The sequence below is a fragment of the Lissotriton vulgaris genome, chromosome 6, assembly GCF_964263255.1.
Source record: "Lissotriton vulgaris chromosome 6, aLisVul1.2, whole genome shotgun sequence".
In the NCBI taxonomy this organism is placed as follows: domain Eukaryota; kingdom Metazoa; phylum Chordata; class Amphibia; order Caudata; family Salamandridae; genus Lissotriton; species Lissotriton vulgaris.
The window spans coordinates 789,538,036-789,550,936 of NC_141694.1; the positions used below are offsets into that span (position 1 = coordinate 789,538,036).

At 41.5% G+C, this 12,901-nt stretch overlaps 1 protein-coding gene across 4 annotated transcripts in view; it reads right to left on the reverse strand.

Annotated features, from left to right (window-relative positions):
• Nucleotides 1-12,901, reverse strand: part of LOC147708009 (N-acetylglucosamine transporter UNC93A-like) — a 534,754-nt gene that overhangs the window by 383,562 nt on the left and 138,291 nt on the right. Inside the window, exon 2 of one of the 4 annotated variants that reach the window (XM_086926818.1) lies at nt 10,949-10,993. The exons of the other annotated variants lie outside the window; for them this stretch is intronic. The gene's annotated coding sequence lies outside the window, so the exon portion shown is untranslated. The remainder of the gene's footprint in view (nt 1-10,948; nt 10,994-12,901) is intronic. 4 annotated transcript variants of the gene reach the window in all.

Below are 12,901 nucleotides of genomic sequence, written 5' to 3' on the forward strand. Positions count from 1 at the left end.
CTATAAATGATGGGTTACGGGTTTCTGATAATTAAGTATATTCTTTCCCTCGCGATCGGAAAGAGTCCATATCAAGGTAAAGGCTTTTATCTTGTTTTAAACACCCGTTTTAAGTTTTTTTCACTTGAATTCACGCTACTATCGACAAAGGCTTTTGCAGATAAAGTAGGGGTTATTGCACCAGCACTTAGTGTTAACCAGGAAAGGACAATATATACAGATACATACCAACATTCAGTATCAAATGCATATACCCAGACCTAGCAATATAACACTATATAAAATAGAGGAGACAGACCAATACCTATACTGTTAGATCTGTGAGTCTCTAGTTGGCAATGGTGTCCACCTTTGTCCAAATAGGGGCCCTTACTTCTAAGTCAGGATAAGGGGATTACACTCCTTAATAACCCCTGCTCACCCCCTTGGTAGCTTGGCACAAGCAGACAGGCTTATCTCAGAGGCAATGTGTTAAGCATTTGTGAATATACATAGTAATACAGTGAAAACACTAGAGATGACCACAACACAGATTTTATAAAAATAAGTATTCTTTATATTGGCCTTAAACACAAGACCACAAATAACAATTCAAGTCGCTTAGTTCAAGTTGTAGGTAAATACGACAAAGTGCTCAACAAAGTACCTGGATGCGTAATGCAAAGTAAACAAAAGGCTTGCAAAAGGGGAGATGCGTCGGTTCCGTGATCCAGGGGAATGGTTGTGTCCTGCCTCAATGCTTTCGCAGAGTTGGGGACTGGTCGTGAGCATTACCGGTGCAGAGGTGATGTGTAGATTCTCGGCCTGCGGGCTCGTTGTGGTCCACAAGATGGCGCCTTGATGCGATGATCCAGTTGCCATGCAAGAAGATGCGCCCTTGATGATGCGATGCGATGATGATGTGATGACGGCCTGACAGCCTCGCAACGACTTTGTATTTTGGAGCCACGACAGGCCCTGCGACGCGCTTCTCTGGTGATGCAATGGCAACTCTCTCGATGGCGTCACGCTTCTCCAGTGATGCGACAGCAGGCATCTTCGATGAACACAGGCTTCTAGGGAGATGCGACGAAGGCATTGCGATGATTTCAGCTGCTGCGGAGACATGCTTCTTCTCGATGCGTCGCGCTTCCAGCTCCCAGCGGCACGCAACTGACTGGAGTCAGAATTCCCAGCAGGGAAATTCAGGAGGGAGCTTGAGGTAAAGTCTTGTGTCCCTGAGACTTCAGCAGGAGGCAAGCACAGTTCAAGCCCTTGGAGAATATTCTGTAGATGAAAGTCCTTACAAAGTTCATTCTCCTTTCCCTTGGCAATGAAGCAACCACTGGAGGCCAACTCAGCAAACAGCACACTGGCAGAGGGGCAGTACAACTCTTGCAGCTTACTTGGTTCTTCTCCTTGGCAGAAAGGTTTCTTGTCCAGAAGTGATCTCATTTCTTGGGATCAGGGTCCCAATATTTATACCCCAAAATCCTTTGTTCTCTGAAGGCAGAGAGGCCTCTGCCTAGTCCAAACCAGTTCCTGAGCGCTTTGTTTACATGACTCTCTTCTTCCTTTCACTGTGCAGGGCAGAGACATCAGCCACCCCACAGGAGGTGGAGCCAGCACAGGGGAGGGAAGATACAGCTCGGAGCACTCTGTTGGCATGATTCCTCCTCTCTTTTCACAGTGCAGTGCAGAGACATCAGACAAGCCACAGGAGGTGGACCCAGCATTGTAGAGGGAAGGCCCAGCCCTATTCAGGTCCCAGGTGCAACTCCTCCCTCCCATCTAGATGCAGATCTCTCTATTCACCACCGGGCTGCCCCAGCCTGTCTCCTGGAATTCCTTAGCCCTGTCACTCACAAACCCAGACAAGGAATACACAACCCAGCGGAGGCAGGCTTGGATAGTTAGCCAAGAAAATACCAACTTTCTAAAAGTGTTTTTTTCAAACACAGAATATTAAAACCAACTTTACTAAAAGATGTATTTTAATATTCAGAGTTCAGGCATACTAAATTCAAATTTCTACTGTGTTCCCTGAGTCAGTTAGGATTATAAGAATGTAATAATCTAACTGCCCAGTCTGACCTATGAGAATAGGTAGCCCTCAATAGTAAAATACTAAAATGGCTGCAATTTACTATTAGAACATACTACACACATCAGAGCATGTCCTACCTTATGCTTACAATGCACCCTGCCCTTGGCCTACCATAGGGGTTTCTAATATAAAGCAAAGGGAAGGTTTAGGGACTGGTAAGTGGGTGCACTTGGCCAAGTCGATATGGCAGTGCTAGACTGCACACAGGCCTTGCAATGGCAGGCCTTAGACACACTCTACAAGCTGCTTCTGTGGGTGGCACAGCCAGTGCTGCAAGCCCACTACCAGCACTGGGCACACATGGTGCACTGTGCTAGGCGCGGACAGATAAATCAAATAACCCAATCATGGAATAACCAATTAGTATTTTAATTTAACATAGGGAGCACTTGCACTGGGGTGGTACAGCAGTACTAAGAATTATTCTGTCCGCACAATGGAAAGATTCGGATCCTCTCAGCTTCCAGATGTGGTTAGCCCGCTTTTTAGCGGTATATAGCTATGAGACTTCAATTTATACTACAAGAGGACTGAAAGCCAGGAAGCTGGGAGATGCAATCTGGAGTCCGGTACTACACTGGAAGGATGGAATAAATCCAACCATAAGTGACAGCATTTAGTTTATAGGGTAAATGCTGCTGGTTTTGTGTAATTTGCTATTTGGTTTCTCTTTATTTTTCTTTTTGTAATGGAAACCACAATAATATGATAATATGTTCTGTTCTCACTATAATTGGCTGTGTATCCTATGTACTGTTCTGGTTTAAAAAAAAAAAGAGTGTGTCAAAAGCCTAAATAAACAACTGCTTTGCAACTGAAAAAAAAGGGGAGCACTTGCACTGTGGCACTGATTAGCAGTGGCACAGTGCCCAAAGCATAAATTCTGCAAAAACATATCAAAACAGAGGAGGCAATCTGTCAAAAAATGGAAGGGAGACTCACGCCAATGATGTCAGGTCTAACATATACTTGTTTACATTTTATAGGATGACGTTTAGACTGCATTTTTTAAATCTAAATTGGTGTCTAATAACTATCCATTGGTGTATGTATTTATCTATTTATATAATTTCTGAATATAATTGTGCAAAATTCAATCAATGATAGGATAACTGTGGTTACTGTCAAATGGATTGTTGGGTATTCAAACCGAGATTGCACATGTCTTACCCTCTCATATGGATTTTATCGTATTTTAAAAACTAATTTTTAACAACATACATTGTATTTTATTGCATTTGATTAGCAAAGGCAAAATGACTGGGAGCCAACAGGGCCAATTGGATTTACTGGTATTTAAACCATGACTGTTGATATTGCATCATTCTGCATAGATTTGAACTGATTTTAAAATCCATGTCAACATCAAAAACAGTATGGATGTAAATGGCACTGAATTTGCACATGTATACAGACCGAGTGTCTACAGTGATGTTAATAGCTGACGATATATCTAGACAAACTTAAGGGGTATTCATAAAATGATTCTTTAATTGTCTGATCACTGCTCATACTGTATGTATTCTGTAATCAATTGATACAGCCAGACTGGTTTTTAACACGTTTTGTATTTAAACACATATTTGTTTACAAATTGCACTGTCACCTTAACACTGCTGATAAAAATGTTGAAAAATGGTAAAAAAAACAGTCAGATGACTTGCTTACGTGTCATGTGAGCAAGGCTCCCTGGAGCAGAAACACGTAATGGCCGACAGAGCTTGGAGAAGATAACCCAGATTCTGTGCATCTTTCTGTGGTCCGTGCTTTATTTTGTTGAAAGACTACAGCCGCTGTGCAGTGGAGTTTCCAGTATATATATATATATTTTGGAGACTAGATATATCTTAGAATTAGATAGGGGCAAGATGACGATGTTGTGAGCAGTCGCACTGGTCTCGCTCTGGGAGCTGAAAAATAGTAGTGTACGGGCTGGCATTTGCGTTGATTAAAACAGGGTTGAAATGACGAAATGATGAAAAAAATAACAGACAGCAGCAGCAGTGCCCCAGTACCCCTGACAGATCCATCGGATCCGGCGATCTGAATTTAGAGTTTATAGTTCTGAGACCTGTGACCCAAGATCTTCGATGCGATGCAGTTTTACCTTTGAGGCCATGGTGGATAAGGAGCCGCGGGAGTCACCTTCACAGCTCTGGGAACAGAGCAGAGCTTTTTTTTTGCGAGGGCAGCCCCGACAGATAAGGAGCTGGAGGTGTCTTCTACACTGAGTCACGGAGCCAGCCGCAGGATTCTGCACGGCATCATCACAGCTCTGAGAACGGAACGGAGCAGAGCAAAGGGGGCCCCTGGCAGATAAGGAGCCGCATGGAATTGCAACAGCTTTGAGCTCAGTTCAGAAGCTCAGTTCAGAAGAGTGGCAAGACCGGGACAGCCCACCCGGCCTGGTAGAGCCGGGTTGAGGAAAAAATATATAATATAACAAAGAAAACGAAAAGCAAGGGAATCGCCTTTCAGAGCCTTTCCAGAGCCTTGGGCCGGCGTCACGATAATACAGGGCGCATCAATGCTACTGCCACAGCATGTGAGTAGATTTCACCCCCCCAGATTTAGTATTCAGAGCTGTATTTACCTTCAGTGGTGTTGCTGTTTGGTGTGGGGGGGGCGCTCAAAACTGCATTTGCATTTGGATTCTTGGATCCTGCTTGTCTGCTTTTCTGCCTGCCTGCTTCCAGCCTGCTACCTGATGCTACCTGCTGCCTGCTGCCTGGCTGACTGACTAACTTGTGGGGCTTCATTAGAACACCTTCTCACTGGGAGTAAAAAAGGGAGATTGCCACGCCCCTGATTTTCAGGCCACAGGGAGTGTCAACCAATTTTTTATACTTTCTCTTAAGGGATCCGGCGCCAGGGAGCGTCAACAAAATCTTATTTTTTTCTGTATAAAGGATTCTGCAGGCTTATGCTATATGCCACATGTCACCGTTGCTTGTACAAGACGGGAAGTGGAAGTCAAGTACCTTGGGAGCTCCTATTATTTATTATCTGAGTGCGGTACAGCTTATTCGATTTAGGAAGCCGGCGGATGAGGTTGAGCATAGGGAGAGTCTTCCTAGAAATCTGTACAAAGAGAAAAAAAAACATTGGCAAAGATTGCGGCAAAGGTTAAGGTAATCAGGTTGGAGGGCTAAAAGAAAAACAACCAATAATACAGTTAAACTTATTTTTAAGGCGCTCCAAGAAGGGGACTGTAATTTGGGGGTTTGTAACTCGAATGAGCTTGAATGTGAGAAATCCTCTGTAGAGTTAATATCATCAGAAGCCCAAATCCGAACCCAAGCACGAGTACAAGTGCGAACCCAGACGGCACAGAAAATTGCACAGAAAATTGAACAGAAAATGTATCAAGAGCCTCATGGGTCTCTGGGCAAGCCAGCGAGTAACCGAGAAAAACTTGATGTGCTTTCCAAAGCAAATGAAGCAGCAACAATATTTGCTAAAAATACATTAACAACATCAGCAACATCAGCAACTCTGGATTATGAGAGCGGCTTAAAACAGACAATGTGTAGCCTACAAAAAAACAATAGCTCCATCAGAAGGCCAGAAACCAGACGATTGAAGGCTCAGGAGGGAAAAAATGAAAAAGAAGTCAATGAAGATAAAGACAATGCTAATAGTAAATTAAAACATAAAAATATCACTGAGAAAATTAAAAGCAAAAGCAAAAATCCTACTAAAACTGCTGAAAAAGAGAAAGAGAAAGACAGCGAGAGGGGTAAACATAGGAAGCAAGAACAGATAAAGAGCCTTACCTGGAAGACAAATCGTTGTTGATGAGAAGGCGGAACTTATGGCAATAAAGGCCAAGAGGTTACAAGCCATCAAAAATCTGAATGCCGCAGCAAAATTAACAGGAATACCTGACGAAACCCAACCAAGGATTTCTAACATATTTGCTCCAGTTTCAAAGGATGCCCTGAACGAAGATATTAAAATCGACAATGGTAATAGCAATAATACTCCAAATGAGAAGCAATCTGATGCAATGCCAGTTGCAATTGTAAATGGAGCTAAAATAGATACGTCAATAGATAGGATCAATCAAGATTTGGATATGAATCATACTTCCGCTATTGGACAAACCACTGTTGTAGGGGAAATGCTACAAACAGAGAGCGAAGAAGTATCAGAGGAATCGAGCTCCGAACTTTATGAAACTGGATTATCTATCTCTAGTGAAATGGTAGAGACAAGCGCAATCAGTGAGGACGAAAAATCACCTAGGGCTAACATGGAAGTGTCAGAGCAGGTATACCAGAGAGGTATAACAGACGAATCTGGCAGAGACACAATACCTAAAAAGAAAGTGGAAAAAAAGAAATCAAAACATAAGAGACTCCACAAACCAATGGATGATGAAACAACGGACCAGGGGAGCAATCCAGACCAAATAAAGAAAAAATCTAGACACTTTCGGAAAAGCTTAACCCCTTCATCCATAGGATATACAGAACCAAAACACTCGAACAGTGGGGCTGGTGAAAGGGGCAGAGAAAGACTACATATTGATACAGGGAATCCAGGATTAGCTGTAGAACCGTCGCTGGGTGCGGTCTTGAAGAGCATCAAGGATTTTCATTCAGACGTCAAAATGGATAGTCAAAGGAATCACGATGCTATTCAACAAATCCGAGGCGCTATCCAAAAGGTTGACAATACCTGTACTGAGATAGTGGATAGAATGGCTTCGGTGGAAAATCGCACTGAAAACTTGGAAGCAGATGTTATTAAACTCCAAAGCAGAGACAAGACCCAAGCTGGTGTTATTGAAGATCTAATGACAAAGGTGGAGGATCTTGAGAATAGAGGTAGAAGAAATAGCCTCCGCTTCTTGGGAATTCCAGAAGGTGCAGAGGGAAGCAATCCAAAGGGATATATTATCAACCTTTTAAAGACTGCCCTACCGGAACTTCAAACATAGGAACTGGAACGTGAAGTTCAAAGAGCTCATCGCTTTCCACTGACTCTCTCTAAGCGGTCTCAAAAAGGGAACCAGTACCCAAGAGCTGTTCTGGTCTGCTTTGGAAACTTTCTTTTACGTGAGGCGATCTATGACCTGGCCAGACCAACGAGTAAAAAAGAATATCAAGGAAACAAGTTTTTTGTTCGCCCGGATTTTGCCCATGCAACGGTGGAACGCCGCTGGAGGATGCAGCAACTCTTTTCCCCGTTTGAAAAGACTGGAGCAACTGTCTACCTTCTTAACCCAGCACGGTTAAGAGTAATCTATAAAGGAATATCTAAGAATTTTACAAGTGAGATCCAAGCGGAGGCTTACCTACATGAACTTTTGGAATCAAGAAAAATGGGGGAAGCATCTGGGGGAGCTGAAAAAACACAATAGGTCAAAAAAACAAAATTAAGGCAAAACTGAAACTCAATGAGGTGGATGACAATAACGCTCTTTCGCCATTCCAGGCAGGATTCAGGCGAGCAACCAGCACTATTGACCAGGTCTTCCGCTTTACTATACTGCGGTGGAAGACGGTTTTACTTGGTAGGGGCTGCCTGTATGTCGCATTTGTCGACCTACGGGCGGCGTTTGACTTGGTCCCAGGTTCAAGTTATGGCTGGTCCTGCAAAAACTGGGGATTCCTGCTGAACTGCTCACCCTGATCATGCGTCTGCATGAATCTAACTTGCAAGAGTACAGATGGGTGGGAATGGCGAGTCAACTCCGGACTTCCCGGTGGAAAGGGGGGTCCGACAAGGCTGTGCCATAGCACCCTTATTATTCTCATTATTTATTATTGGGATTGTTGAGCGAATGTTGGAAGCAAGCGTAGATGCTCCATCGATAGCGGACGTCAGGGTCCCGATCCTGATGTTCGCTGACGACACCCTGATCATGTCAAAAACCCCTGTGGGGCTACAACGTGCATTAAACATATTTGATGCTTTCTGCAAAGAGCACGGCCTAGAAGTAAATGTGGGGAAGACGAAACTAATGGCCTTCTCCCCACGCCGTAAAACTTATCCTAAGGTAACCCTGAATAATAGCAAGCTAGAGACTGTCAAAGAGTTTGTATATTTAGGGGTACAGATAGCAGAGGGCCCAGGTTGGTCACATCACTTGGAAAAAACGGCCCTAAAACATCAACAACTATCAGGAGCATTGCGGGGGGAACATCGAAAATCTAAGACGAAACCGATCAAACCTGCTCTTATGGTTTATGACGCCAAGGTCTTAGGCGCGACCCTATACGGTGCGGAGTTATGGGCTTGGGACAACCTCTCGACTTTACAGAAAAAAAATAAAGAAATAATGTAAAAAAAAAAAAAAAAGAAAGAAACTCAATGAGGAAACTTATTAAAAAAAATAAAAAAAAAGAGGAAGTGGCGGGCAATAGGATAAATAGACTACTATGGAAAGAAGTATTTCTGTAGGGAGGTATATATAGCACTAGAGTCAGATCACTGGAAATTTCAGCCGGTGAAAAGGGGGGTAGGGGTTCGGGGGGGGGGGGGGAAGGGGGAAAAAAAAAATGCCAGCGGTTTATTATGTATCTACAGTCTTTTTTTTTTTTCAGGCGACCTTGCGAACGGTGATGCTCGGATCACTCGGTCGCCCACACCTGGGGGCCTCATGTCCCAGGATGCCTCAGGAAATGGCGGGGGTGGGGGGTGGGGCGGGCTCTTAAGGACAGAGGGGGGATATACAGGCGGGTCAATAGGGTAAAAGACATAGTTCGAACAATTAATATAGCGGGTCCAGAAGACAAGATAGATCCAATAGGCACTAATGGCTAAATACATTTTTTTGTCTATTAATATATGTGGGCTGAATGATACAAACAAAAGGCAGAGAATTGCTCTAGGTTTTCAATCAATTGGTGCAGACATAGTCTGTCTGCAAGAAACTCATGTTGAGAGGTCACAGGCATATCTGCTAAAAACACTAGGATATAGAGTCATTACTGCTACAACTCAGCCCAATAAAACTAAAGGGGTAGCTATCCTGGCACGGGGGCGAGATACAGTTCATAAAATCAGCTGCTGATAAATTTGGCCGATGGGCCATTACAGAGTGCAAGTATGGAAAAGGGAATAAACATACGATCTGCTCTATATATGGCTGTTTCACTGATAATCCAGAACTATTAAATTGTTTATCAAATGAATTAGTGCACTGGCCGGCGCCACTGATTGTTTGTGGAGATATAAACCTAAATCTCCCATCGATGTGGTCCTCTGCGCAAAACTTTATCTATCATGGTAGAAAACCTAAAACATTTAATGCTCTTAACGATTTCTGTAGTACCCACGCGATATCCTATTGTTGGGAGATGAAATTTCCAACCAATCCTGGGTATACTTTTTTTTCCACACCCTCATCTTAAATTTTCCAGACTTGATTTTTTTTTTGTGTCTAATTTCATATTACCTTTCTGTTCAGTTGCTCGCTTACCAAGGGTTTTTTCTGACCATAATCCATTAATTATTACTGTAGAAATGGGGGTTCACTTAAGTGCACAGAGTTATTGGACATTTGAAAGAGCTTTATTGACTAATGCCAAATACTGCAATATGAAGGAAATGTGGATCCCAGACTTTTTAATTAATAACCTTGGGAGTGCTCCTTTAGATGTTGTCTGGGATACATTGAAGGCCGGAGTAAGGGGAGAAACCCTTAGATTTTCGATCAGGCATAACCAAGAAGCTAAACAAGAACTAATCAAATTACAAAATAATCTCCTCAGCAAAGAGGAAGATTTAATGACTGCTGTAAAGAATGACGCAGACATAGAAGGAGCTGTAAGAAGAGTGGCAATCGCAAGAAATGTAATAACAGAAATACTAACTACCAAAACTGTACTAAAAGCTACCATGAACAGAGAGAAAATCTACGAGCTTAACGAACAGGTAGGACATCGACTAGCTGTCCGTACCAGACAGCAGATTAGTAATAATACAATCACTAAAATTAGAGATCCCATTTAAAGGTATTACTAACGAGCCAAAAGAGATTAGGGAAGCTTTTCATAATTATTACAAGGATCTTTACACCGAGACCGGGAAGAATCAATTAAAATAAATGAACATTTGGACCATGGCACAGGGATTCAATTACCTAAGACTGACAAAGAAAAAATTGAAGGAATACCATGTTGGATTGAAATCCTTCTGTCTATCAATAGCCTACCCGCTGGTAAAGCTACGGGTTTAGACAGAATTCCAACAGAATTCTACACTAAATTTCATAAGCAATTAAAAGAAATTATGACCAAACTTATAATACAGGTATTTCAGGGGGGCATGCACCGGAATCTTGGAACAAGGCCAAAATTATCGTCTTTCCAAAAAAAGTCAAAGATCCGACTGAACTAGGGGCTTACCGTCCTATTACCTTGATAAATAATGATGCAAAAATTTACTCCAAATTATTAGCTACTCGACTAGCCCTGGTTATCCATAAAATAATCTCCGTCAGGCAGCATGGATTTGTTCCCGGTAGATCCACCACAGATCATATTCAGAGGGTGATCACAGTCTTTGACATGGCGGAAGTAACAGGAGACCCTATGGCATTAATTCTCTTAGATGCCGAAAAAGCTTTTGATAGGGTCTCCTGGGATTATTTATGGACCGCCATGTCAAAGAGTAGGATTGGGGAGGTATTTATCAACGCGGTACGTAAGATGTATGTCAACCCAAAAACCGTGGTCTCGATTAATGGTGAAAATTCCGCTTCAATTGAAGTAACAAGAGGTACAAGGCAGGGTTGTCCGTCCCCCCCGCTGTTATTTGTCATTTTTATTGATCTGTTCATCCACAGACTGGAAGAAAATACATCTATAACTCCCATAAAGACATCTAATGGTGATAGTAAGTCTTTACCGTATGCTGATGATATTGCTATCGTGACAGCCGATCCGAATAAATCTGTGGAGGAAATGGAAAAAGAGGCAAGTAAATTTGGGGAAATCTCGGGGTATAAACTAAACCAATCTAAAACCCAAATTATAATCAATAATAAATGTAATTTTGTGGATGATAGAGTAACGGACAAAGCAATATATTTGGGTGTCAATCTCACTGCTAATCTAAATAACTTGGTTAAATTTAAAATGGTCCCCTAATCAAACAAACCGAAAACGGCTTAAAAAAATTACATAATTTACATCTAACAATCATAGGAAGGTGTAATGTAATAAAAATTTTATATCTTTCCAAATTTGTGTAGTTTTTCCGCACTATTTGTTTGAATTTTGAACCATTATTATTTAAGGAAATTGATAGAATTTTCTCCCACTTTATTTGGAACTATGGGAAAACTCGTAGGGCTAATAAATTTATTACCCTACCGATAGATAGAGGTGGCCTGGCACTCCCCAACTTAAAAATTTACTGGTGGGCAACAATTCTTAAATATAGTAATTTATTGCTTAAGATTAACCGTGAGGATACTACAGAGAGATCAGTCCCATCGCCTCAGGAACTTATTCTGGGTAGTTTTGCAGGCGCACATTTTTGGCGACTGACGTATGACTGCCACTTTAAGAAAGTGCGGTTTAAAACTTTATAGGGAATTTACGCTGCCTAGAACCAGATTCGTAAACATTTAGGGCTAGGCCGATTTTCGTACTACACAACTTTTATAACTAATCAAAATCTCCCAGAGATTTTCTCGGATTCATGTATGACACAGTGGATTAGACTTCGTATAGTACAAGTCGGCTGTCTTTATGAGCCAGCTGGCTTTATGTCATTTGAATCTCTAAAAAATAAATATGGCCTGGAACATAGGGACTTTTTAAAATATCTACAGGTGAGGGATTTTATCATGAAAAAGGGGGGAGGAGGTATGGCTATGCTTGAAAATGACTTAATAGAAATAGTTGTACAATGTAGTAATGTTAAAATTGGGGTACTATATAATAATCTAATGACTGGAGTTCCGGATGATATGGATAAAAATATACTAAAATGGCAGGGGAAACTTGGGCTATCAAGTTTAACTATACAGAATTCATTTCAAATGTCCCAATCGCTATTAATGTCCTCAAAGTTATATGCTCAATTTTATAAAACCTTTTTTTCATTATATCATACTCCTTATCAACTAGCTAAATGGAGCACCGGTAAAGGGACCTTCTGCCCCAGATGTTTGATGCCAGACGTAGACTTAATCCATATGTTTGCCACTTGTGGGGCATTATGCGCTATTAGAAGAGAGATATCTATCTTTCTCTCTGAAGTAATGGAGACTAAAATAGAAATTACAACTGCAGAAATAATTCTGGGGCTAGATAACGAGAACCATCCGGATAACATAAAGGGTTTTTTGTTTGTTTCTATGGCTGTGTTTCGAATTTGCCTAACATCTGGGTGGTTAGATAAGGTTCCACCATCCTTTCAACAGTGGCGGGCTCGACTACTCTCGACTTATAGTCTGGAGAAAGCAATTTATGGCAGGAAAGGTTTAAAAAAAAAAGAGGGGTTTAAAAATGTGGTACCCATTAACTCATTGGATGGATGGTCTATGATAGACGGCTTAAATTGTTTATCTAATGTATTACTGTGATTATTAATTGTCTTGTTTATCTGGTCCAAAATAATTACTCGCTATGTTCGGTTTAAGAAATGAAGGGGAAGAAAAAAGGGGGAAAAAATATATATATATATATATAAATATAGTTTACATGTTCAAAATATGCGTATCTCGGACTATGTATATATTTATAAAACTATTTGCCTGTATTGGAGGGTGGGGGGATAAAATGTTAAAATCCCAATAAAGAACTGTTAAAAAAAAAAAAGAATTAGATAGTCGTAGCCCTGGGGGTCTTA